Here is a 26430-nt window from a genome sequence, read left to right as displayed (position 1 = left end):
TCACCATACCCTGAAAGACCCTACATGTTTTCCTGATCACCTTCCAACACTTCCCTCATTCAAAACACCTCCAAAAAAAAAAGTTATCATAACTGGAAAAAAAAAAAAAAAGCAAATCATCTCTTCCACACGGGGACATAGGCCCCATCTTAGTTCCTAGAATATGCTAAACTCCTGTTCATCTTGGGGGCTTTGAACTTGCTGTTCCTCTGCCTAGAGCATGCTTCCTCTGGCTTTTTCCATGACTGGCTCTTATTCAACCCTAATGTCACTCTTCCTTGATAATTTCATTAAAAATGTCTCAGTTTACTACCTATGATAGCACTTTAATGATTCCCATCATAACACCAAAGACAATCTGTAGTCATTTTATGGGTTTCCTTTTGCTGTTTGTATTTCCCACTAAAATGTAAATTCCATGAGGGCAGGGACAATGTGTGTCTTATCCCCAGTTCCTAGAATAGGGCCTGGCATATGGCAGACATTCAAAAATGCAGCTTGAATAAATGAATTGCTCAAAAACAACTAAACAATAAACAAAGCAGAATGAAAGTATACTGAATTACACATAAGATAAAATTTGTGAGAGCACATAAGAAGAGATGATAAATTCTCCTTGTCTAATAAATATAATGACAATGAGAATGTTTAAGGCAAAACTAATCTATGCTATTAGAGGTCAGTATGATGCTTTCTCTTGGAGGGATGCGGGTTCTATTTCTTTATTTGGGTGCTAACTACCCAACTGTATTCAGTTTGTGCACTTTTCTGGATGTATATTATATTTCCAAAAACAGTGAAAATTGAGGAAAAACATACTTTATATGGACCATGTGACATCAAGGTACAATAACAAATGTTCATAATGGTGGCCTAAGTGATCAATAAGATTAAGTTATGTTTATTGTGAACTACTTTCTAAAACTCCAAGTGTGTGATGTACTTTTTAAAAGATTTCCACGAAAAATAGTTAACATCATGCCACTGAGTTGGGTCTATTATCTGCAAATTTGACTTAAGTGGAGTACCTTGTGCTTCCCTGATGCTCAAGAAATAAAGTATTAATACATTAATGCCATTAGAACAACCACAAGATCCAGGTAAGGACCACTACCCCATTTTACAGAAGAGAACATTGCGGCCCAGAGAAGTTATCCAATTGTTTTATAGTTGCACATGCAGAAAGGCTGGAGTCAAGTTCCTCTGACTCTAGGAGCAGTACAGTATGCCTCTTACTACTCCCTGTATGAGTACATGGCAATCTGGAAAGAGAAGAGGCAGAGCCAATGGAGTTAGGCTTGGACCATCTCAGGAAGAACCATCTGATAAGAAGATCCTCTGTGAGCAATGACCATCTTCAAGACTCCCTTTAACATCTCCCATGACTCCTCTCCACCTGCTTTGAGTGGCACTTGACATTCTTTTTTTTTTTTTTTTTTTTTTTTGAGCACTGAAACTTTGAATCTTCATTAAGCATTCACTGAGTCTAACCACTGACATAGCTAGGCTCTGAGTGCAGCCATGTTTTATTTCTAGGGTCCTCTGTACATCTGTTCTCTGGTTATAAATAGTAATAAACAGAAATCACCCTGCAAAATTACCATCCTCTGTTGAGGCCTAGAAATTTCACTTCAAAGCTGATGAAATCATTTAGGCCAATGCCTGGGTAACCACTCCTTAAACATCTATGTTCAAGACATTAATTTATGAACCAATCAAGGATTATCAAGTCCTGATTGAATGAGAATGTAGGCTATTAGAGGAAAAGAAGTGAGACGTATAAAGTCATAAAGTGGTCTCAGGAAGTCCAGTTTTCCCAGAATTCTATCAGATCTTGAGGGCTTGGTGCAGGCCTCACCTTGGGCCAATAAGATTAATATGTGTAATTCACATAAACCAACATAACCACATAGCCCCCATGTGAGCGTCAGAAATGACAGTTCTGTATCCCAGGAGGAACCTGAACTTGATCCAAAGTTCTAAGATAAAGCACTAGATAAGACCAAGAATTGATTGGACTTGAGACCAGATTAGATTTAACAAAGCCTAGGGGCTTCCCAGGTAGCCCTAGTGGTAAAGAACCCACCTGCCAATGCAGGAGTCGTAAGAGACCCAGGTTTGATCCCTCGGTTGGGAAGATTCCCTGGAGGAGGAAATGGCAACCCACTCCAGTGTTCTTGCCTAGAGAATCCCACAGACAGAGGAGCCTGGTGGGCTACAGTCCATGGGGTCGCAAAGAGTCGAACACAACTGTGCGACTGAAAACAAGCTCACAAGCTCCAGCTCAGAGTCAGTTTTCTGGGAACAGGGAACCTGACCTCAAACAAACGCTTATAAAATATAGAAGTTATTATAAGTTTGGGAAACTTAAAGGTCATGAATGTAAATAGCTACAATATGAATGCAGCAGAAAATACCTTCCTTGGAATATTATTTTAGAAGCAGTAAATTGAGACACTGAAAGGAGGACAACGTGAAACTGTCACGGGCAAAGCCCATGAACAATGCCCAGGAAATAACAAATAGAATTTGGGCAATAAAACAAAGTCTAACCTTTTGCTTTCCCTTTGTGCTTAGTCAAGTTTCACTTGCTCAGAGGGTGCCGCCTACAGAGGTCTTGCACGCAGCACTTAAGACTGGAGTGGAAAAAACAAAAAACAAAACAAAACAAAAAGACTGGAGTGGGAAGACCCAGAGGGATCCGGTGGAGAGGGAGGTGGGAGGGGGGATCAGGATGGGGAATACATGTAAATCCATGGCTGATTCATGTCAATGTATGATAAATCCATGGCTGATTCATGTCAATGTATGATAAAACCACTACAATATTGTAAAGTAATTAGCCTCCACCTAATAAAAATAAATGGAAAGAAAATTAAAAAAAAAAAAGACTGGAGTTCCAGGTGCAAAAAGGCAGCAACCACACCTGGATTCAAGATGATGGCGACAGGGAGTGTGCAGAGATGCTGGGCTTCACCCTGAAATCCTGGCCGTGATTAACACGTCTGCACGGCTGGAGAGAACTCTGCGCCCCTCCCCCTGAACCAGAGATATCTACAAAGCAGCCCCGCCCACAACCTGACCAGTGGTGAAGAGCAAGTTGCTCACACCTCCTGCCTTTCTTTGATGAAGATTAAAAGCTTCCTTTTGTTTCTGAACTGAACTTGATTTCCTTCCATTGGTTCCAAGGACGCCAGGCAGAAGGACCTTTGATGGGGACCAACTCAGGAGGGTCCATAACAAAACTGCAATTAAAAAAAAAAGATTTAGCTTAGACTTCGTTTTAATTTTAGGGATGTTTCAGCCTACAGCTATTTTAGAACTGGAGACCCAGCAGAAGTGCTGAGTTTTTGTCTGTGGTAAACTGTGCATGGAGAGACCAAGGGTTGACACTTTTAATATCTAAAAAGCTCATCTATAGCAATAAATAAAAGCATTAATACTTCAAAAGATATAAATGTTTAATGATGTGAGTAGATAACTCAAAAGCAATCATATATTAAAAACATCTCTAGTAATTTAAACTGAAATTAAACAAAGCAATATTTTCCCTATTAAATTAGAATACATTAAAAAATTATGAAATTCCTAACCCTAGTGAGGTTTCAATAAAATAAGTTCTTATTTATTGCCAGTGGGGTGCAAATTGGCAGTCTTTGGGGGAAGTACTTTAAAGTTTGATAGTAAAACTAAGAGATTAACATCCTTGGTTAAACTAAATCCATTTCTTGGAACCTATCATGGCTTCCGGTCCCATCACTTCATGGTAAATAGATGGGGAAACAGTGGAAACAGTGGCTGACTTTATTTTTGGAGGCTCCAAAATCACAGCAGATGGTGATTGCAGCCATGAAACTAAAAGACGCTTACTCCTTGGAAGGAAAATTATGACCAACCTAGATAGCATATTAAAAAGCAGAGATGTTACTTTGCCAACAAAGGTCTGTCTAGTCAAGGCTATGACTTTTCCAGTGGTTGTGTATAGATGTGAGAGTTGGACTATAAAGAAAGCTTAGCGCCGAAGAATTGATACTTTTGAACTGTGGTGTTGGAGATGACTCTTGAGAGTCCCTTGGACTGCAAGGAGATCCAACCAGTCCATCCTGAAGGAGATCAGTCCTGGGTGTTCATTGGAAGGACTGATGCTGCAGCTGAAACTGCAATACTTTGGCCACCTGATGCAAACAGCTGACTCATTTGAAAAGACCCTGATGCTGGAAAGATTGAGGGCAGGAGGGGAAGGGGACGACAAAGCATGAGATGGTTGGATGGCATCACCGACTCAATGGACATGGGTTTGGGTAGACTCCAGCAGTTGATGATGGACAGGGAGGCCTGGCATACTGCGGTTCATGGGGTCGCAAAGAGTCAGACACGACTGAGCAACTGAACTAACTAACTAATCCTCAAGAAACAATTCCAAATATGGTAAAAGTTTTGTTCTACATTTCTTTTCATCACAGCATTAATTCAATTTGCAAAACTGTGAAAACAAATGTGAGACATTAAGCCTATTTATGCATGTGATGGACTGTTATGCAATCATAAATGATTACAAAGAGTTTATAAAAATTTGGGAAATGCTCATAACTTAATGCTAAGTAAAGTTTTAAAAGATACATACATTGTGTATTTCCCCTCTTCTATTGAGTGGAAAATTTCTCTTCCACCTGATATCGCTTTTGGACAACTATATCCCACATTTAAAGTATTTTTTCTCAACAATTTAAGATACTGAAAAGATATTGTATATCTCAGGGGTTTTTTTTTTTTCATTTTAAGATGATCACTGTTGTGTTGGACACCTTTCTTTCACATCCATTGTCTCCAGCAATCAGACAAAATGGTTCACTGGAACTTTTGATTGGAACACAATACAGTAGCAGGTTAAAACACTGTCCCACTGTGGGATAACTTCAAGAATTTTAGGGTTTTTAAATAGTTCAAAGCCCTGGATCATCGCCCTAACTCTATTTGCTCTGGCAAATGCAGTAAAAAGACTTTATTTACTGAACTACCAAAGGAAATTTACCTCAAGGTGACTCAACCCATAAAGCCATCAACAGTGAAACCCAAGGACTTTCTGGCAGAAAGACTGCATCCTGTTGGTGTTGGCTCCTGCAGGAAGAACTGCTCCATCATTAACCAGTTAGTCTACATGCCATGAGTGGTGTACAGCCAGAAGAAATGGTAATGGCTTTATGTTTTATATAAATGTTCCAGAGTAAAATCTACAGTTAGGTACTAGAAACACAGACAAACTTCTGCATTTCTTGCATTTTTCAAACAATACTTCTTGAGGGAAGAAATGCTAATTGGATAGCTTGATCTGTGACTTAATTCCTTAGCATCACTGCCCTTGATGAGTTTGATACATATAAAAGTCTATTCTGTTACCAGAGCAGTACTAGGGAAATCACTTACATATTACCAAAAAATGTGTTCGTATAACATAATTTAAATGTTTAAATTTGCATTTCAAATTAAAAAAATGATGAGAAATGTATCATTTATCCTCTTGTCATGTATGCATGTGTGCTCAGTCATGTGTGACTCTTTGAAACCCCCTGGACTGTAGCCAGTCAAGCTCCTCTGTTCATGGAATGTTCCAGTCAAGAATACTGGGGTAGGTTGCCATATCCACCTCCAGGGGATCTTTCCAACCCAGGGATTGAACCTGCATCTTTTTCTTCTCCTGTATTGGCAGGCAGATTCTTTACCACTGTGCCACCTGGGAATAAATTTGCAAAAGTTATTTGTAATATGTGTTATCTTGGCTTTGAAATATGAAATCAGTGGTTTTCTTATTTTTTTATACTTTTTTATTGTCTTATTTCTTCTCAGTGGGATATGATTTTCTACAAGAAGGTAATAACAACATGAATTTTAAGAGCATTTGACATTTGTTGTAACAGTATGATTATTTGTCTCAACCACAGATTTACATACACTCCTATACCAAAAACAAAGGGAATTCCCTGGCAGTTCAATAGTTAGGACTCTGTGTCCTAACATGGATTTTCACTGCTGAGGAGGGCCCAGGTTCCATTCTTGGTTGGGGAACTGGGATCCCATAAGTCTCACAGTGTGGCCAAAACCAAAAACAAACAAATAAAAAAAAATCTTTATCCTCAGGTGTAATTCAGTTCAGTTCAGTTCAGTTGCTCAGTCATGTCTGACTCTTTGTGACCCCATGAATTGCAGCATGCCAGGCCTCCCTGCCCATCACCAACTCCCGGAGTCTACCCAAACCCATGTCCATTGAGTCAGTGATGACATCCAACCATCTCATCCTCTGTTGTCCCCTTCTCCTCCTGCCCCCAATCCTTCCCAGCATTAGAGTCTTTTCCAATGAGGCAACTCTTCACATGAGGTGGCCAAAGTATTGGAGTTTCAGCTTTAGCATCAGTCCTTCCAGTGAACACCCAGGACTGATCTCCTTTAGGATGGACTGGTTGGATCTTCTTGCAGTCCAAGGGACTCTCAAGAGTCATCTCCAACACCATGGTTCAAAAGCATCAATTCTTCGATGCTCAGCTTTCTTCACAGTCCAACTCTCACATCCATACATGACTACTGGAAAATCCATAGCCTTGACTAGATGGACCTTTGTTGGCAAAGTAATTAGAGCAAATCGATTTTGTTAAGAGAACAGTCAACATTCAACAGAGTGTATCAAAGATATGGAGGAACTGGAACTCTTGTACATTGCTAATAGGGATGTAAAATAGTACAACCACTTGGCAAACAGTTTGACAGTTTCTTAAAAGGTTGAACACACTCTCACTGTACAATCCAGCCATTCCAACTAAAGGTTTTATCCAAGAGAAATGAAAGTATAAATCTATACAAATACTTGCACATAAATGTTCATAGCAGTTCCACTGTAATAAACAAAAACTAAAATCAACCTAAATGTCCATTCAAAGGTGAGTGAATAAACAAATGTGATATATTGTTACCAAGTCCAAACTCACTCTGCTCGCTGTATGACAGGCCAATCAACCTAGAGACAGGGTGTTGAGGCACGGAATACAACTTCATTTGGAAAGCCAGCTGACCAAGAAGATGGCAGACTGATATCTCAAAATAGCCATCCTATTAGGATCTGGATGACAGGTTCTTTTATAGAACAGAGATGGGGGGAGATGAGGAAGTAAAGTAAAAAGGCCATTAATCTTGCAAATATCTCCTGGAATGGCCAGTCTTGGGAAGGGGATGTGTTAATTTCTTCCTTCCTGTAGCCATCCACAGGTGGACAAAGGCACTTTGGTTTAATATTCAGGCAGAGGGGCAGGGCTCCCCAAGGCTGGCCATTATATATGGACAGTATCTTTTTAATGAACAAAAGCAAAGAGAAGCAAAGGTTAAAGTAAAAGAAACTGATCCAACGTGGAGTCAGTTCTTCTTCTAACATATCTACAGTTGTCCATCATCTACAGATATCTCATATCAGCAATAAAAAATGAACTGCTGATATACATAGTATCATGGATGAGTTTCAAAATAACACACTGAATAAAATCAGATAAAAAAGAATACATTCTGTTTTGAGTCCTTGTATCCAACATTCTAGAAAATTCAAGCTCATCTAAAGTCATAGAAAGCTGATTGGTGGTTGCTCAGGAATTAGGAGTCTGCAGGGGTAGGAGAGTAGGATGGAAAAGTAGCTCAAGGAAACTTTGATGAGGGCTGATGAATATGTTCATTTTCTAAAATGTCGTCATGATTTCAGGTGTGTATACACAAGTCAAAATGTATGAAACTGTACTCTAAATCTGTGCAGTTTGCTGTATGTCAATTATACCTCAATAAAGCCTTTAAAAATTGGAAGTCCCCTGGTGGTCTAGTGGTTAGGACTTGGCATTTTTCACTGCCATGGCCCCAGATCCCACAAGCTATCCAGTGCAGTCAAAAAATAAATAAAAATGAAGGGGGCTTCCTTGGTGGTCCAGGGATTAAGAATCCACCTTCCAATGCAGTGGACTTCCCTGGTGGCTCAGACGGTAAAGCGTCTGCCTACAATGTGGGAGACCCGGGTTCGATCCCTGGGTCTGGAAGATCTCCTGGAGAAGGAAATGGCAACCCACTCCAGTATTCTTGCCTGGAAAATCCAATGGACAGAGGAACCTGGTAGGCTACAGTCCATAGGATCACAAAGAGTTGGACACAACTGAGCAACTTCACTCACTTCCAATGCAGTGGACATGGGTTTAATCCCTAGTCAGGGAACTAAGATCCACACACTGTAACTAATACCTGAGGTAGCCAAGTAAATAATAAATTGATAAATATTAATATCATGAGGTCTTTAAAAATAAATAATAGAAGGAATAATGTTCAACAGAACAAAGGTTGTAAGAAAAAGCAATAAGATGTGGTGACTGAATTTCTTTAAAAGAGGAAACAAAATTTATACATCTTGTCTTTTAAAGAATTGCTTAGGGGACTTCCCTGGTGGTCCAGTGGTTAAGACTCCATGCTTCCACTGCAGGGGGCCCGGGTTCCATCCTTGGTCAAGGAATTGCTTGGGAAGCTACACAAGGACAAGCAACAGAACTGGAAGAATCTTATGGAGGGGATAGTTACTTAGTGCCTTTCTATTCACTAGGTCTTCAGCTATATAATAATACCCCTGGGAGAGATAGAGAGTTTATTAAAATATCAACAATAATGCAATCTCTCCATCAGAGATTTGGCGACAGCAAAGTAGAATCCTGAGCACATAAAATCCTGACCCAAATATAATCTAAAGTTTCTCCATCCAAGAGAGAAGGATATAAAAAATTAAAAACCCTTAGAATACAAAGCAGGCACTCACCTGACAGATTGCAGCCTATTCTGTAGGCAAGGAAAGGTGTCTAGGAAGTGCATGTGAGGACATATGTCATTCTGCAGAATCTCTTCTTTTAGTAAAACTCCACCCATGGACAATTTCCCCAAGCATCAGTTAGTATTTAAAAGTTAAACCCAATTGAAAGATTTTACATTTCAGTTGGGTAAGAGCAAAGTAGAGAGAGTGATAACAAAGGAAGGCCAGAAGCCTGGGGGTCTGCTATCTCTGATTTGATGTGCCAGCCACGGAAGCAGATATCCTAAACAAGTTAGGAATATTGGATCTGTCTTCTTCCTTGAAGCAAAGGATTAATCCTATTGAATATATCTTCCCTCTGAGGCTGCTTTGGAACTGTTGTTTAACCCTAAATCTTCTCTGGATCCTTTTGGCATATGGCTTCGAGATAACAATATGAAAATGAGCTTTGGATCTTATTTTTAAAGACCTTCATGAACAGAAAGAATAGGTTCACATCTAAAAGTTCTGACATGAACAGGGAGATTTCCAGGGTAACACAAGGGTGAAACAGACAAGAAAATGATGAGAAAGACAAAGAATACAAAAAAGAGATGAGAAGAGGGAAAGATAAACTCTAAGTCTGATTATTTTGGGGTTGTTGTTTTTCTTCAGTCACTCAGTCATGTTTGACTCTTTGTGACACCATGGATTGCAGCACACCAGGCTTCCTGTCCTTCACTATCTCCTGGAGTTTGCTAAAACTCATGTCCATTGAGTCAGTGATGCCATCCAGCCATCTCATCCTCTGTCACCCCCTTCTCCTCCTGCCCCCAATCCCTCCCAGCATCAGTGTCTTTTCCAATGAGTTAGCTCTTCACAACAGGTGGCCAAAATATTGGATCTTCAGTTTCAGCATCAGTCCTTTCAATGAATATTCAGGACTGATATCCTTCAGGATGGACTGGTTGGATCTCCTTGCAGTCCAAGGGACTCTCAAGAGTCTTATCCAATACCACAGTTCAAAAGCATCAATTCTTCAGTGCTCAGCCTTCTCTATAATCCAACTCTCACATCCACACATGACTACTGGAAAAACCATAGCTTTGACTAGACGGACCTTTGTTGGCAAAGTAATGTCTCTGCTTTTTAATATGCTGTCTAGATTGGTCATAACTTTCCTTCCAAGGAGTAAGTGTCCTTTAATTTCATGGCTGTAGTCACCATCTGCAGAGATTTTGGAGCCCAAGAAAATAAAGTCTGTCACTATTTCCACTGTTTCCCCATCTATTTGTCATGAAGTGATGGGACCAAATGCCATGACCTCAGTTTTTTAAATGTTGAGTTTTAAGCCAGTTTTTTCACTCTCCTTTTTCACTTTCGTCAAGAGGCTCTTTAGTTTCATTCAGATAATGATTAAATTAGCCGAAAAGAACAAATAAAGATCATCCACGCAGAAATTCATAGAGGGAGAATGAAGCCCAGGAAGCAATGCAAATAAAGAGGTGACATTATAAAACATTGTGCTGCTCTTGCTGGTACCTAGAATGTATGTGTAGGAGGTGGGAATTGGGGCAGGAGAGTGGGGGGGCAAACAGGAAGTTGGCATTGGCAATATGACTAGCTAGACTACTGATCTTGTTTGGAATTTACCAAATAACAATATTTTAAAAATTAAAGTATTAGCATTCCAATAGTAATAGGTATAAGTCAAGGGTGACTGCTAATGGTTTGTGTGGACTATTATGTAGAAATTACTTCAGTGATGGGACTTCCCTGGTGGTCCAATGGTTAAGAATTCATCTTCCAATGCAGAGGACATGGATTCAATCCCTGGTCAGGGAACTAAGATCCCACATGATGTAGGGCAACCAAGTCCACATACCACAACAAGAAGCCCTTGTGCCACAACAAGAGAAACCTGTGCACCACAACTAGAGGAAACCCATGTATCACAACGAAGACCCAGCATTGTTAATAAATAAATAATTTGTTTAAAAAGAGCACATAAAAAAAGAGAAAGAAATAACTTCATTGATGATTGTGAGCATGCATCAACCTATTTAAGTATATTTAAGGACTTCCCTGATAGCTCAGTTGGTAAAGAATTTGCCTGCAATGCAGGAGACCCCAGTTCGATTCCTGGGTTGGGAAGATCTGTTGGAGAAGGGATAGGCTACCCACTCCAGTATTCTTGGGCTTCCCTGGTGGCTCAGCTGGTAAAGAATCTGCCTGCAATGCAGGAGACCTGGGTTCAATCCTTGGGTTGGGAAGATCCCCTGGAGAAGGGATAGGCTACCCACTCCAGTATTCTTGGGCTTCCCTGGTGGCTCAGCTGGTAAAGAATCTGCCTGCAATGCAGGAGACCTGAGTTCAATCCTTGGGTTGGGAAGATCCCCTGGAGAAGGGAAAGGCTCCTCACTCCAGTATTCTGGCCTAGAGAATTCCATGGACTGTATAGTCCATGGGGTCACAGAGTCAGACACAACTGAGTGACTTTTCACTATCATTATCACAATCACTGGCATGAAACGCAGACAGCCTCTGTCATATGGAAGCATGCAATCCAGCTGGGAAGCTGAACAATGCAAATAGAAATGAATACACTAAGTTCTTAAGAGTTCAAAATGCGAGCAGTTCTGTTGGAACAGCTGGAAACTCGCTGCAGTGGTAATTCCATGTAGCCCAAAGATAGCAGGGCTAACAAAAGTTTCAGTCTAAGTGTTCAAAGGGTTGTTTGCTGTTTTTCTGAGACGTCAGGTATTTATAAGCAAACTATGACTTTGGCCTATCAGACTTGATAATTTTGTCCTTTGCTCCTCAGTTGTGGGCAAGTGAAGTTTTCAAAATGGTGTAGAAGGGAAAAGACTCTAGACTGACAAAAGACAGATGAACAAGAAAAAGCAAGCAGAATTTATTAACATGTGTATGATGTGTGCACATGGAAGCACTTGGCGGTGAGTAACTCAAAGGAGTGGTCAAAACTTGGGCTTATATAGTATTAATATCTTAAGAACAGAACAATAAATTTGCAGAGATTTGACAAGACAAAGAACCAGGGTTTTAGGCTTCTGAGGGTAGCAAAGTGTGGGAAGGTAAATACAGGGCAGAAACTAATGGCAGGTAAAGGTTACTTGTTCAGGCCCATTTTGGTGCTGACTTTGCATCTTCTTCATGGTCATAAAACTTGCCTGGGAGAGGGGATTTATGGCAGTCCTCATTTCTCAGAACTGTCTCCTTGTATATAGATAAGGAAAGCTCTGGAAGGCTTCATTTTGCTTCTGTTGATTCCCATTTGCCTCCAGTTGAAAATGATCTTTATGCCAAAGTGACATTTAGGTATGGCATATTCTGTTATCCTTTGATGGGAACAGCAAAAGTAAAAGAAAATGGATTTCTCTGTTCCCAGAGACAGTGTTTCTGGGTGCATTATCCAAGGAATTTACTCCCTCCTAAACACAGCAGAAGCTAAACATCTGTTCTGATCATTGAAAAAGTAATGACTGAAGTGATCATTGAGACCTAAGAATCAATAGAGATTAGAAAACTTTCAGTGATTTCTAAGTTACAGCTGGTTAACTAAGGCAGATGATCTTTTTTTTTTTCATTTATTAGTTGGAGGCTAATTACTTTACAATATTGTAGTGGTTTTTGTCATACATTGACATGAATCAGCCATGGATTTACATGTATTTTTGTGGCATGGACCCTTTGGCAGTATGGATAACAATTTTTCTAAATAAATAAAGCAAATGATCTAAGATTACAAAGAAAACCAATTACATCAAAACACAGTTATCAAAGTATTAAAATTTTTATGGTACAGTATTAAGCTTAGTCACTTAGTCGTGTCCGACTCTTTGTGACCCCATGGACTGTAGACCACCAGCCTCCTCTGTCCATGGGATTTTTCAGCCAAGAAACACTGGAGTGGGTTGCCATTTCCTTCTCCAGGGGGTCTCCTCAACCCAGCGATTGAACCCACATCTCCTCTGTCTCCTGCATTGCAGGTAGATTCTTTACCTGCTGAGCCATAGGGAAGATTGTAACACAGGATACGTGTGATTTTTTTAAAATTTTTTTGTGTGTGTGATTTTTTAATTAGTACATTAAATAGAAAGGTGTAGCAGTGGACTTTATAACTAGTTTGAAGTATTGTAATAAGTACAAACGATTTTCAAGATTGTTGCAAGAACTACTATATAACAATGCTTGTGATTCTTGTTGGTGACAAAGTCACAGGTATTGCTAATATTACTGGGGTTTGTTACCCACATCTGAAATTGAAAAAATGCTAATTTCATTTAGAGGTTGGTGAAAGTGTAACCCAGCAGGACCCTGTGAGACTCTTGGGCACTGAAGCCTTTCAAATAGTTGCTAATTTGTTAGGGAAGAGGCTTTCCTGGTGGCTCAAATGGTAAAGAATCTACCTACAATGCAAGAGACCCAGGTTTGATCCCTGGCTTGGGAAGAGCCCCTGGAGAAGGAAACGGCAACCCACTCCAGTATTATTGCCTGGGAAATCCCATGGAGAGAGGAGCCTGGCAGGCTACAGTCCATGGGGTTGAAAAAGAGTTGGACACGACTGAGCGACTGACACCTTGGGCTTCCCAGGTGGCTCAGTGGTAAAGATTCTGCCTGCCAATGAAGGAGATTCAGGAGATGTGGGTTTAATCCCTGGGTCGGGAAGATACCCTGGAGGAGGAAATGGCACCCCCTTCCCGTATTCTTGCCTGGAAAATTCTATGGACAGAGGAGCTTGGTGGGCTACAGTCCATGTGGTTGCAAAGAGTCAGACAGGACTGAGCCAGAACATGAATAAGGGAAGAGAGGGAATGCAGAGACAAGGGAGGAGAAGCCAAGAAACAGTAGTACAATCTTGGGTCAGGGCCCTGGTTCCACCTCAGGGGATGCACATAACAATATCTCTGAGCTCTTTACAGGATTGAAACCCCAAAAGGATAGAAGATGTCAGCATTCTTCTTTCCAGAAAGAACTACCTGAGGCCAGATTAAAGAAACTAGAGAAACTCATCAAGAGACAACCTGAAACCACATTAAAGAAGTGTAAGCCCTATACATACCCTTATCTTTATCAGCAACCCCACACTTGAAACATTGCTATAAAACTCCTCATCAAATCCTCCCGGGTTGAGACACACGGTTTTGAGGGCAAAACCCCACTGTGTTCCCCTTTGCCTAGCAAAGCAATAAAGCTATTCTTGTCTACTTCACAAAACTCTATCTCCAAAATTCAATTCGGCACTGCTGTACGCAGGATGAGTTTTTAGCATCAAAAATGAAGATGTAAGATTTTTCCTTCTCACAATTACAGATCTTCCTGAATTCTATTAGTTAACCTTCATTTAAGAACCCCCAAAAATCTGTGGTCTTCTCAAACATCCCCCAAAACTGGCTCTGCTAGTGTGTCCTGAGAAAATCCCCATTATATACCAAGCTACATGCTCAGACAATACCCAAGGCTTTCCAGACCCCCACCCCCTTTTCGAATCATAGAAAAGTGGTCAGAAGACTGGGCAGTGTCTCTGGCTCTGCTATTTGCACAGTATCTGTTCATAACTTTTTACCCATAACTCTCTCAGCTTGCCCTGTATCTGATGGCCTTATGTAACTTATCTTTTGAAAAAAAAATTATCATAATCATGACTTCAGACTTTAGTTCCCTCAGGACATTTAAAAATTTTTCATCTTAATGTATCACAAATGTACACTGAAAGGATTTCTGTGAACACAGTTGTTCTGTACTTGTAGCAAGAGCTGTTAGATCCATTTTTTTTTAAATATGGAATGTGAAGCAATTGAAAATAATGAAGCTGACTCAGACTCATACTTATCAATCCAAACTGTTCTAAAGAACTTTCACCTCCATGCAAAGGATCATGGTGATGATAAAAGACACCGGGTCACACCTTCTCTTTTTAAACATTCTTTCCCAGCTCAGCAAATTTAGAATGGTATACTCAACCATGCATATACACTGGGATTACAACTTCATTTCTGAAATATTTTAAGGGACTCATTCAAAAATAGAACATAGAAAGTAAACATAGCTCCAAATTCTTGCTTCTCAGAGGATCACATTGATGCAGTTGACTGGTAATCAGGAGCCTGATCAGAAATACATGACAATGAGTTTTTTTTTTTAATAAATAAAGATTGATTACATTCCATGTTGAAAGTCAAAGTGTTAGTCACTCAGTTGTGTCTGACTCTTTGTGACCCCATTGACTGTAGCCTGCCTAGCTCCTCTGTCCATGGAATTCTGCAGGCAAGAATATTGGAGTGGGTTGCCATGCCCTCCTCCAGGGGATCTTCCCAACCCAGGGATCAAACCCACATCTCTTATGTCTCCTGCATTGGGAGACAGGTTCTTTACCACTAGTGCCACCTGGGCTGAATTTACATTCCATATTAAGCATTGATTATTGTATCCTGTTTTGTTTTGTTTTTAAGTAACTAGAGTTGACCTTTCAGGGACTCCCTTGGGCATTTTTTAAAACTTTTTATTTAGTATTGGGGTATAGCTGATTAGCAATGTCATGATAGTTCAGATGAACAGAAAAGGGACTCAGCCATCCATGTACATGTATCCCAGATGGGATTTTTTAAAATAGGCTTTAAAGAAGGGAACATTTACAAAAGTATGAACTGCATTAAGGGAACCAATAAGAGATGCTGAAACTTGCAGGAATTAGCCATGTTGGAGAGCCATTACTTGGCCTAACTGGGCATGGGGAAGAAATGAAGGAGTTAGAGGAAGACAACCATGGCCATGACCTCATACCACTGGGGAGAAAGTGTGGGGGTGGGAGAAGGGGGACAGAGATGTTGAAGTTAATGGAATATACACTCTGACCTTTCTCCCTTGCCCTTCACTCTCTTGGCACCTCCCACTCCTATGGCTTAGCCCAATGAGAAGTTAAAGGGCAGGAGTCCCCAGGCCATGTATTCCATGGGTGTCAGAGCAAGGTAGAGAAGGGTGGAAAATCAATTTGCAGAAGGGAGAAATGGGGAATAACCAGCACACGGCCTCAGCTTTTTTGAACAGTATTTATACAAAAGAACAAGTTGGGGAAATTGAAAACGGTTATCTGGTTTATAATTCAAGTCCCTCAGAAGATGATGCTTTTAAGGAACGTATTGTTTGCCTGTCATTCCAGTCCCTTATTGATCAAATTGTGGATATAATTGTTTGTTTACCTTACTATCTGACATTGTCTTCCTGGTCCCAGTCAGTGGAAATGCCTGGAGCTTATCTCTAAAGTGAGACAGATTTGAGCTTAAATTTTTTATCTGCTCCAAGGAAAGCACTGCCTGTTTGTTGTTGTTGTTGTTGTTATTGTTTAATCATTCTTGTTGTTCAAATTCTGTCTTGAAATATTAAAAGTTAAAGGGATGATTCAAAGAAACCGGACTTCAAATTGCCTAGAGCAACATGATACAGAAGGTTCTCTGACTCTTCGACTGTTGAGGTAAGGGAAAAAGTAAACACGTTTATAAATGTCAGACACAGCCCCTCTAGGGGCTATTGATGCAGACAGCCAGAGACGGCATTAAAAAAATTATCTAAAGGGCTTGATTCAATATCATTGCTGACCAGAAGTCTGGGAAAGAACTGATGTTGATGTGCTTGAAAAGTCTTACCTATCCCCGATCAATGTCACTGCACACAAGACCCTCTTTAAAGGGGCCAGCAGCTGAGATAACAAAGTTGGTTTCTATCTTACTGCTCTACATTCAGTGCCTTGCTCTGTGCTTAAGTCACGTGTTACTGATTCAGAAACTCAACCAACATTTCTACTTCTTGGATGTGGTACACTCTTCTGAGAATTTCATTCAGTCCACATATGCCCTATCTCTGGTCATCACCATGATAATCAGTGTGGTTCCTTCCCACAGTGGGGTTTTATGTAAAAGTATTATTCTGTTAGTGTTCTCTGATTTTCTCTGCCCACCCTCCCTTCACGGATACACAGAGGGTCAATTTCACTCTCCTCCAGTCTACATTGTAGATGAAATAAAGAAATCTTAAAGATATTCAAAAAACTTCTAGCTTTGTGTTAAATGAAGAGTCTCAGAAATGTGTGTACCAGTTTTTCCTCTCCCAGAAATTAGTTGAGACAGAGTTTAGGCAAAGTGGGAAGAGATGGCAAAACAGAAGCCCAAATGGAAGAAGCACTGAATAGTGGGAAGAATGAATTTTCTGTCATAACAACCAGAGTGCTGAGTAAAAGGAATCCCCTCCCCCTCTCCTAGCCAGCTGATAATCTCCAGACAAACACCTTTTGAAAATACTGGACATGTATAAGTCTCTTTTCCCACCCCACCTTTGACCACAAGATGGGGATGGCAGGTAAGAAAGGAGAATCTTTGCCCCTGGTAAGCTGGACCTAAACAGAAACATTTGGGAGTATCCTTTTTGAGCAGGGAAACAGTAGATAGAATTTACTGTCTCACATTCTTTTAAAGAGTTATATTGGAAGCATTACACAGAGTTACATTGGAAGCATTAAGCTCGCTGCTTGTGACTCAAACTCCAAATAATAATGGCTTAAATAAAAGGAAATGTATCTCTCATGTAAAAGAAGTCTACAAACATACATACTCCTTGCATCTTATGACTCTGCCAGCCTCCTTTCATCTCATAGTCTCAGGGAATGGAATAGCAATGGGAATTCCAGCCTTCATGTCCATATTCCAGGTAACAGGAAGGAAAGATGAGGGGACAATCTCTCCTTTAAGAAAACTTTCTGGGAGTTTCACTTGATATTTCCAATTATATCTATTTGCTAGAACTTGAAACCCAGCTTGAACATCTGGAAGTTCACATATTACTTGGAGAATTTTAAGCATTACTTTACTAGCATTTGAGATGAGTGCTATTGTGTGGTAGTTTGAGCATTCTTTGGCATTGCCTTTCTTTGGGACTGGAATGAAAACTGACCTTTTCCAGTCCTGTGGCCACTGCTGAGTTTTCCAACTTTGCTGGCATATTGAGTGCAGCACTTTCACAGCATCGTCTTTCAGGATTTGAAATAGCTCAACTGGAATTCCATCACTTCCACTAGCTTTGTTCGCAGTGATGCTTCCTAAGGCCCACTTGACTACACACTCCAGGATGTCTTACCCTAGGTGAGTGATCACACCATCGTGATTATCTGGGTCGTGAAGATCTTTTTTGTATAGTTCTTCTGTGTATTCCTGCCACCTCTTCTTAATATCTTCTGCTTCTCTTAGGTCCCTACCATTTCTGTCCTTTATTAAGCCCATCTTTGGGCTCCAAAATCACTGCAGATGGTGATTGCAGCCATGAAATTAAAAGACGCTTACTCCTTGGAAGGAAAGTTATGACCAACCTAGACAGTATATTAAAAAGCAGAGACATTATTTTGCCAACAAAGGTCTGTCTAGTCAAGGCTATGGTTTTTCCAGTGGTCGTGTATGGATGTGAGAGTTGGACTATAAAGAAGGCTGAGCACCGAAGAATTGATGCTTTTTTACTGTGATGTTGGAGAAGACTCTTCAGGGTCCCTTGGACTGCAAGGAGATCCAAACAGTCCATCCTAAAGGAGATCAGTCCTGGGTGTTCATTGGAAGGACTGATGTTGAAACTGAAACTCCAATACTTCTCCCACCTGATGCGAAGAGCTGACTCATTTGAAAAGACCCTGATGCTGGGAAAGATTGAGGGTGGGAGGAGAAGGGGACGACAAAGGATGAGATGGTTGGATGGCATCACCGACTCGATAGACGTGGGTTTGGGTAGACTCTGGGAATTGGTGATGGACAGGGAAGCCTGGCGTGCTGTGGTTCATGGGGTCGCAAAGAATCAGACACAACTGAGTGACTGAACTGAACTCAAGGAAGGCTGGAAAATTACAGCCTTTATTCTGAGCAGCAAAATCTGTGGGTTCCATTTCTAAGGAGAAAAAGGAAAACAGATATTGGGGTATAACTAACTGTGTCTTCCATGAAGATAATCACAGTGATCTTCTTTCATTTTGTTAAAAAGAAGACAACAGGCCCCAAATAGGGTCACTTATGCTAAGCCCCACGTCATCATGCTGTGCTGTGCTTGGTTGCTCAGTCGTGTCCAACTCTTTGTGACCCCATGGACTGTAGCCTGCCAAGCTCCTCTGTCCATGGGGATCCTCAAGGCAAGAATACTGGAGTGGGTTGCCATGCCCTCCTCCAGGGGATCTTCCCAACCCAGGGATCTAACCGGGGTCTCCTGCATTTCAGGCAGATTCTTTACCAGCTGAGCCACCAGGGAAGGCCTCCCACATCATCATACTGTGGCTTAATTACAATTTCAGCTCTCCTAGAAATGGAATTTTAAACCAGACAATCAGGAATTGCCTGATAAGCACAAGTTAGGTTAGCAAGATAGAGCCCTGTCATCTCCAAAGGGAAAGTAACGGTGCAATCACCAGTATACTTTTTGCCTAGTGTAACTTTCTTTTTCCTGCTCTCCTCTGCCTATAGAAATCTTTCATTTTGTACAGTGCCTTGAAGCTCCTTTCGTTTTGCTAGATCGAATGCTGCCTGATTCTTGAATCATTGAATAAAGCCAATAAAATCTTAAAATTTTTACTCAGTTGAATTTTGTTTTATAACAATTTATAATGGAATAAAAGATGGGAATTAACAGAAAATTAGAGAGGGAAAGAGATAAAATAACAGAAAAAATGCATAAATTCTTGGCATTTATCCTTTTTAAGAGTGGAGTATGGTAAAAAAAAAAATATTAACCTGTAATGTGGCAACAGATATATGAACAGCCAATTTTAATATATTTATACTATGTGCAGTAGAAGATGTAATACAGTAGGATCAGAAGACAGACATTTATTCAAGATTGGAGCCTGGTCAAAGAGGGCTATTGTCAAGGGCCAGTTTCATAATTTGCATGGCCCCATGCAAAATGAAAAGACAAAGCCCCTTGTTCAAAAAGGACATCACTAATGCCACATGCAAGTGAGGCAATAAAAAACAGAGAACATGCATTTTGTGTTTATCTCCTCAGTTCACACGCATGTGTCATTGTCTCCTTGGGCTTCACTTACAAAACACAAGTTCAAAGATAAAATTATTGTTTCATGACAGTGACTTCAGGGTGTTAAAACAATGGCAGGACCCTCTTGATCGTGGAGCCCTGTGGGACTGCACAGGTCACATGCCCAGCAAGCCAGTCCCAAGTGCTGTCGTAGACATGTGCCACTCATTTCCCTCTTCAAGAAAGGACTCTCTATAAATAACAGACTGGGAACTGCTGTATAGCACAGGGAACCACACTGTAATAACCTGTAATAGAAAAGAATTTGAAAAAGAACATACATATGTACATGTGTGTGTGTGAGAGAGAGAGTAGCTCAGTTGTGTCCAGCGCTATGTGACCCTATGGACTGTAACCCACCAGGCTCCACTGTCCATGGGATTCTCCAGACAAGAATGCTGGAGAGGGTTGCCATTCCCATCACCAGGGGATCTTCCCACCCAGGGATTGAACCTGGGTCTCCTACATTGAGGGCAGATTCTGTACTGTCTGAGTCACCAGGAAAGCCCATATATGTGCATGTGTATGAATATGTACATAACAGAATCACTTGGCTGTACAATTGAAACAAACAACATTGCAAATTAACTACATCAATAAAAAAGATTTAAAAATTTGACAGAAAGGGGAAAAAAGAGAAAAGAAAGGACCCTCTGCCCAGGCGAGGAGTGTGGTTAGCTCGTGAGCTCTAGATGTGATTTTTTTCAGAATCTGTCTCAACTTTAGAGCCTGCTTGGCAACATTCTTGGGGAAGCACAATCCAAGAATTAAGCAAAAGCAGTCTTGTTAAGGGGCTTCCCTGGTGACTCAATGGTAAAGAATCTGCCTCTAAGGCAAGAGACGTGGGTTCGATCCCTAGCTCGGGAAAATCCCCTGGAGGAGGGCTTGGCAACTCACTCCAGTATTCTTGCCTGGAGAATCCCATGGACAGAGGAGCCTGGTGAGCTACAATCCATAGGGTTGCAAAGAGTCAGACATGACTGAAACAACTGAGCATACATGCACAGCCTTCTCAGGGCAACTCCCAGTGATGACTGAGCAAAGCTCTGGTACTCCAGACTGGCCATTTCCACCCAACTTGGTGCTCCTCTGATGGTACCCTTTGCTTGGGGCTCCTGCTGAGTGGTCAGCAGTTAGATCTGCAATGCTGCCCAATTCCACTTCTGCCCTTTTCCTTTTCTACTAAACTTTTTGCATTCCTAGTTTCAACTCAATATCTGCTACCCACAGAATCCTTAATCTGTGACAGCCTCATTTGGAAATTAGGTCTAGAACAATGGATACAGAGCACTTCCCTGGTGGTACAGTGGATAAGAATCTGCCTGCCAATGCTGGGGACATGGGCTCAATCCCTGGCCTGGGAATATTCCACAAGCTGAGGAGCAAATAAGCCCATGGGCTACAGCTACTAGGTCCATGCTCTGGAGCCCGGGTGCCACAGCTACCGACGCCCATGTGCTTAGAGCCTGTGCTCCAAAACAAGAGAAGCCACCACAATGAGAAGCCCTTGCACTGCAATGAAGAGGAGTCCCTGCTTATGGAAACTAGAGAAAGCCCACGCAACAACAAAAACCCATTGCAACCATAAGTAAATAAATAAATAATGGCAAAAAAAATCATATAGAGGAAGAATGAAGCCCCGGAGGCAGCACATTAACAGAAAAATATGAACCACTGTGCTGCTCTTGCTGGTGCATAGAATATGTGTGTGTTGGGAGTAGGGAGTAGGGAAGCAGAATGTAGAGGAGCGTGGAGGGCCAAACCAGGAAATTGACATTGACAATACAGCTAGACTGCATCTCTTACTCAGAGTTTATCTAATAGCAATATTTTAAAAATTAAAGTGTTAGCTCTTCAATAGTGATATGTATGTAAATCAAGCATGCTTGCTAAGGGTCTATGTGGTGTATCATTCAGAAATAACTTCAGCGCTGCTGTGAGCATGTATTAACCTTTGTAAGTGCATTTCCTGGTTTTGACAATGCATTAGTAACATAATTATAGGAGTTTCTTAGGAAGAAATCACTTTAAAAAGATGCAATAATCCAAGTTAGAGTCGAATTTAACCCAAAATTAAATTAATTTTAAATTAATTAAATTTAAAATCCACAGGTTGAAAGGATTTATAACACACATATACAGTCATATTATTCTCACAAAATTGTTTAATTTCAGAAGTAAATAAAACAATTTCCTGTAAGTATTCTGAAAATAAAGACATATTTTAAAAAGATATTAAAGTGAAGTGAAGTTGCTCAGTCATGTCCTACTCTTTGCAACCCCATGGACTGTGTAGCCCACCAGGCTCCTCTGTCTGTGGGGATTCTCCAGGCAAGAATACTGGAGTGGGTTGCCATTTCCTTCTCCAGTGGATCTTCCTGACCCAGGGATTGAACCTGGGTCTCCCACACTGCAGGCGGATTCTTTACCATCTGAGCCACCAGGGAATCCCTAAAAAAAGATATTAAATGAAAATGCCAAATAGATCCTAGATCTATGTTTAGGTATAATCATCATCCCAATTAAATCAATCACCAGAGTTTTTAACTGATGAAATGATTCTAAAATTCGTTTAACTCTACAGGAATATATTAACAGAAAGAATATGTGAGAAGATAACAAATAATTTGTAAAAAAGAATATTAAGAAGGGATTCATCTTTCCTTCTGGTAAAACCTACTATAAAGTGACAACAAGTAAATCAATGTGGCATTGATGGCAATGTGGTGTTGATGGCAATGTGGCAAAAATAAGCAGGTCAATAAAACAGAAAAAACAGTTCAAAACCAGATCCAGGATTTATCATATGATATAAAACAAATCAGTGGGAAATGAAAAGATTTTTCAACAGATAGTTTTGTTATGATTGATTAACTATTTGTGTGTGTGTATGTGTGGAGGGGTGTTATTTAGAACCTCATTCTACAGCACATAACAAAATCCATACCAATAGATTAGGATTAAATAATTCATTTTTAAAATATCAAACCATCAAAAAAAAACAAAAGAAAACATAGATTTTAATCCCTTCCAGTCTCTAAGTTTAAAAGCAATGGAAGGGAGTTCCCTAGTCATCTAGTGGTTAGGATTCAGAGCTTTCACTGTCATGGCCTGGGTTCAGTCCCTGGGTAGGGAACTAAGATGCCACAAGCCAAGTGGCATGGCCAAATAAATAAATAAATAAATTTTGTTTGAAAGCAAGGATTATTTCACTAGAGAATAGGTAGGATCACATACACTGAAATTTTCTGCATATCTAAAATGCCATGTGTGTGTTTAGTCGCTCAGTCGTGTGCCCTCATGGACTGTGGACTGCCAGGCTTCTCTGTCCATGGGGATTCTCCAGGCAAGAATACTGGAATGGGTTACCATGCCCTCCTCCAAGGGATCTTCCCAATCTGGGATTGAACCCAGGTCTCCTGCATTGCAGGCGGCTTCTTTACTGACTGAGCCACTAGGAAAGCCCATAAATACTGGAGTGAGTAGCCTATCCCTTCTCCAGGAGATCTTCCTGACCCAGGAGTCAAACTGGGGTCTCCTGTATTGCAGGTGGATTCTGTACCAGCTGAGCTACCAATACTGCCACAGATTTAGGGTAAGGACTGAAGGCTGTGTGACTTTGTTCTGATTGGTGGGTGGTGAGATATCAGGGCGGTGTTCCAGGAATCTTGCGCTCAGCTTGAAGTTACCATCCTCCACCTGGATGGGATCCTTAGTTCCTTTGCTCAGTTGTGTCTGACACTCCATGACCCCATGGACTGTAGCCCACCAGGCTCCTCTGTCCATGGGATTTTCCAGGCAAAAATACTGGACTGGGTTGCCATTTCTTTCTCCAAGGGATCTTCCTGACTCAGGGATCGAATCCAGGTTTCCCACATTGCAGGCAGACTCTTTACTGCCCGAGCCACCAGGGAAGTCCAAAACAACACTATAAACAATACTAAAATATGAGTTGTAAAAAGCTACCTGCAGTGAAAATACCAAGTAAGTGGTTAATGCTATTTTATAAAGCACTCATAGAATCAACTACAAAAAGACAGGCATTGATCATCCACTACAGAAGAAATTGAACTGGCTATTAAATATGTGAAAAAATTGTTTCATTAATAACCAAAGAAACACTGATTTTTAGAATTCCAGCACCATGTTGACTTTTCAAGTTAATGGTTAAAAAGTTAACTTGCTTGATGTTGCAGTTGGGGTAGTAAGAAGACAGCCATTCTTAGATATTGCTGATGAGGTGCAAAACTGGACAATTTTTCGGACAAGAAATTGGGTAATTTCAATCAAAGAGCTTTAAAGATGCTGCTACTCTCTTGCCCAATAATTCTATTTTTAGGATTCTATCTCAAGGAAATTCTAAAAAATATGTACCATAACTTATGCACAAAAATGTTCAACTCCATGTTTATTATATAAAATAAATGGAAAGTATTAAATGTTTAATGTGATGATTAAGTAAATTATAGTTCATGACATTAATTCTTTAGAAATTAAAATGTGGGCATGTATGAGTCATTATTCAAGTATTTTTAGTCATTTGCTCATTGAAATCTCACTACAAGGGTACTGGATATCTTCTCTTGGCCTTTGAGGTGTACTCACCACTTTTCCCTAGCCTATTATGTCCCTTGAAGGCTGACTTGTATGAACTGCATCAACAGGTTTCTTTGCCTTCTAGCTTCTGGTTGTCTTAGGTCAATGGAGAGAACCAGCAGGAGATTGTTGGAGGGTGAGAGGTAGGGGGTTTATGTGTCCTGGATAACTCTCTCTGGGCTTCCTGTGGGCTGATTGCCTTTCAGAACTGAAGGTCACAGCTGGTATCAGGCAACCCTTTCCAAACACCTCTTTCACCAGGTTCAGATTACTGCTGTCTACTCCTACCCCTTTACAGTGATGTCACCAGGCTGGAGGTACTGTGCAATTCCTTGTGGTTTTTCTCCATCTTCCCATATCTTTTTATTTTTTAAATAAATCTGTACTACTTTTTTGGGGCTGCACTGCGAGGCATCAGTCAATCAGTTCAATTGCTCAGACATGTCTGACTCCTTGTGAGCCCATGGACTGCAGCACGCCAGGCTTTCCTGTCCACCATCAACTCCCAGAGCTTGCTCAAACTCATGTCCATTGAGTTGGTGATGCTATTCAACCATCTCATCCTCTGTTGTCCCCTTCTCCTGCCTTCAATCTTTCCCAGTATCGGGCTCTTTTCCAATGAGTCAGTTCTTCACATCAGGTGGCCAAAGTATGGGAGCTTCAGCTTCAGCATAAGTCTTTCCAATGAATATTCAGGACTGATTTCCTTTAGGATTGGCTGGTTTGATCTCCTTGCAGTCCAAAGGACTCTCAAGAGTCTTCTCCAAAACCACAGTTCAAAAGCATCAATTCTTCAGCTCTCAGCTTTCTTTATAGTCCAACTTTCATACCCATACATCAATACTGGAAAAACCATGGCCTTATCTAGATGGACCTTTGTCAGCAAAGTAAGGTCTCTGCTTTTTAATACGCTGTCTGGGTTGGTCAAAGCTTTTCTTCCAAGGAGCAATCATCTTTTAATTTCATGGCTGCAGTCACTATCTGCAGTGATTTTGGAGCCCAAAATATAATGTCTATCACTGTTTCCATTGTTTCCCCATTTATTTGCCATGAAGTGATGGGACCAGATGCCATGATCTTAGTGTTGAGTTTTAAGCCAGCTTTTTCACTCTTCTCTTTCACTTTCAAGAGGTTCTTTAGTTCTTCTTCACTTTCTGCCATAAGGGTGGTGTCATCTGCATAACTGAGGTTATTGGTATTTCTCCTGGCACTCTTGATTCCAGCTTGTGCTTCATCCAGCCCAGCATTTTACATGATGTACTCTGCAGATGAGTTAAATAAGCAGGGTGACAATATACAGCCTTGACATACTCATTTTCCAATTTGGAACCAGTCTGTTGTTCTACGTCCAGTTATAACTGTTGCTTTTTGACCTGTGTACAGATTTCTCAGGAGGCAGGTAAGGTGGTCTGGTATTCCCAACTCTTTAAGAATTTTCCACAGTTTGTTGTGATCTACAACAGTCAAAGGCTTTAGCCTAGTCAATGAAGCAGAAGTAGATGTTTTTCTGGAATTCTCTAGTTTTTCTATGATCCAGAGGGTGTTGGCAACTTGATCCCTGGTTCCTCTGCCTTTTCTAAATCCAGCTTGAACATCTGGAAGTTCTCAGTTCACATACTGTTGAAGCCTAGCTTAAAGGATTTTGAGCATTACTTTGCTAGAATGTGAAATGAGTGCAATCGTGTGGTAGTTTGAACATTCTTTGGCATTGCCCTTCTTTGGGACTGGATTGAAAACTGACCTTTTCCAGTCCTGTGATCACTGCTGAGTTTTCCAAATTTGTTGGCATATTGAGTGCAGCACTTTCACAGAATCATCTTTTAGGATTTGAAATAGCTCAACTGGAATTCCATCATCTCCACTAGCTTTTGTTCATAGCAATGCTTTCTAAGGCCCACTTGACTTCACTTTCCAGGATGTCTGGCTCTAGGTGAGTGATCACACCATTGTGGTTATCTGGGTCATGA

General features: G+C 40.7%; 1 long non-coding RNA gene across 1 annotated transcript in view; it reads right to left on the bottom strand.

The window, feature by feature from the left end:
• Positions 1–1161: 1161 nt before the first annotated feature.
• Positions 1162–26430, bottom strand: part of LOC122434833 — a 29195-nt gene continuing 3926 nt past the window's right edge. The window contains exons 2-3 of the long non-coding RNA XR_006267474.1: positions 3111–3245; positions 1162–1262 (exon numbers count right to left, since the gene is read on the bottom strand). This is a non-coding gene — a long non-coding RNA (uncharacterized LOC122434833). The remainder of the gene's footprint in view (positions 1263–3110; positions 3246–26430) is intronic.

The sequence above is a fragment of the Cervus canadensis genome, chromosome X (genome assembly GCF_019320065.1).
Source record: "Cervus canadensis isolate Bull #8, Minnesota chromosome X, ASM1932006v1, whole genome shotgun sequence".
In the NCBI taxonomy this organism is placed as follows: domain Eukaryota; kingdom Metazoa; phylum Chordata; class Mammalia; order Artiodactyla; family Cervidae; genus Cervus; species Cervus canadensis.
Note: the sequence above shows the minus strand (reverse complement) of the source record. Positions and strands in the feature narration are given on the sequence as shown.